We start from the raw sequence: 1,858 nt of genomic DNA on the forward strand, positions 1-1,858 counted from the left end.
CTGGCTATTTTTTGGTTGCAGCCATCATTGTTATTTGGCAGGCCCGGGCTGGATTTGAACCCACCACCTTAGGTGTATGTGGCTGGCACCTTAGCCACTTAAGCCACAGGTGGCGAGCCTAAAAAAATACATTTTAAGGCACCAAGAACTACCAAGCAACAAGTATTTGTGGGTCCTAAGACTATGTAAAGAGGGAGACATATTGGGGTAAGCTTGGTACTCTAGGCACCATTTTTTCCCTTGATGTATGCACTGATTTATAAGGGGCCTGGGCAGAGAGACTGAAAAGTGAAACAGAAACTATCTTTTAAGAGTGTTTAAAGACCCATTATTTGGAATGGGTAAAATGCTAATTTATACTATTGCTGTAAGTCTAGGGCATGTAGTATATAATCTGTAAGAAAATCAATTTTAAAGAGTAAAAGAATATATAACCAAAAAGCTAATAATGGGGAAAATAAAATATTTAATTAACTCAAAAGAAGGCAATAAAAAGTAAAAAAATATAAAACGGGTTAGAAAAAAATAAAGGAAATGAAGAGTGCTCACTCTGGAGGCACATATACTCAAATTGGAAAGATACAGAGGATAGCATGGCCCCTGCCTGAAGATGACATGGAAATTTGTGAAGTGTTCCATATCCTTTATGGCCAACGGGTTCAATATTCTGGGACAAAACCTGTTGAAAGGATACAATCCTTCGGTTTGAACACTGTGTTGGTACCAAAGTAGCCATAAGCCCTGTTTTCTTTTTTATAATCATGTGGATACAAAAACAAGTAAAGAAAATTTGTTAGCTATCCAAAAAAAAAAAAAAAACAAAACAAAAAACAAAATGAAGAGTTAGACAACAGATTCAGACTCAAACACATGGACTAATCACCAATTATAAAATAGAGATTATGATCCTGGCCTTAAAACACTTATTTCATCTCACTAGTTTTGCTTTTTTTCTTCCTTCCATTGTAGTTTTTTATACTTGGGTTTTCCTTTCTTCCCTATTTTCAAGTGAGCACCCCCTCATCCCTTAGTTTTTGCTGAAATTTCCCTTGCTCCGTGAAATCTTCTATCAGTGAGACAGGATAAGGAAATGGGAAGAGAACAGCCTTTTGCCGTGATCGATGACACTTCCTGAGTGAACACAGAAAACATCTCTTAGGTTTCTATTCCTTCTTAAAAATAAATCCACTGGACTCAATTTTCTGAGTCTGTGTCGGGCCTCGGCTCCCTTTACTGATGGGCCTTGTGTCTGTGCCACGGGGCTAAAATCTCTCATATGGTGAATGTAGTTGAGAGGAAGTGCCAGGAAACTTTGTGTGTCACTCCTCTCTTATCACATATTCTGTATCCACAATGTTTCAAGTACAAAAAACAAAGTTGAAACAGTGGTGGTGGGCTGGGTGGATTAGGATTTGGAAAAGCTAGGGTCTGGAGCTGATTTTGCCCTTTATTAGCCATGGATAGTGGGCAAGTCACTTGAGCTCTTGACTCCGTAAAAAGCTAATTGGGAAACAGTTTATAGAAGTCACAAAGAAAAGAGCAAAAATAATGATAAATTAAACCGAAGATTCTACTATAATTATTTTCTCTTTTTCAATTAGTGCGTTCCAGTATCCTAACTCTGCTAGTGAATACATGACAGGGTCAAGGCGTGGCTGTGTATGTAATGCTGTTTTTTTCCTTTTAATAGTCATACACATTTGATAAGTTGTGCCTGATAGACTTTACATGTTCAAGAACTTTGTTATGCAAATAATCCAAAATATGTCCTTTTGAAAAACTATTTAAACTAGGCAGACTCTATAAAAAGTAGAGATTTCCTTCACCCACCCTCCCTCCTCCGTCTTCTCTCTCCTTG

At 37.6% G+C, this 1,858-nt stretch overlaps 1 non-coding gene across 1 annotated transcript; it reads left to right on the forward strand.

Moving 5' to 3' along the window:
- Nucleotides 1–541: 541 nt before the first annotated feature.
- Nucleotides 542–645, forward strand: LOC111722983. The gene has a single exon (XR_002771606.1). It is a non-coding gene; the product is annotated as a U6 spliceosomal RNA (small nuclear RNA).
- Nucleotides 646–1,858: the final 1,213 nt, after the last annotated feature.

This window comes from Otolemur garnettii, unplaced genomic scaffold (assembly GCF_000181295.1).
Source record: "Otolemur garnettii isolate 467f Iridium unplaced genomic scaffold, OtoGar3 scaffold00006, whole genome shotgun sequence".
Taxonomy (NCBI): domain Eukaryota; kingdom Metazoa; phylum Chordata; class Mammalia; order Primates; family Galagidae; genus Otolemur; species Otolemur garnettii.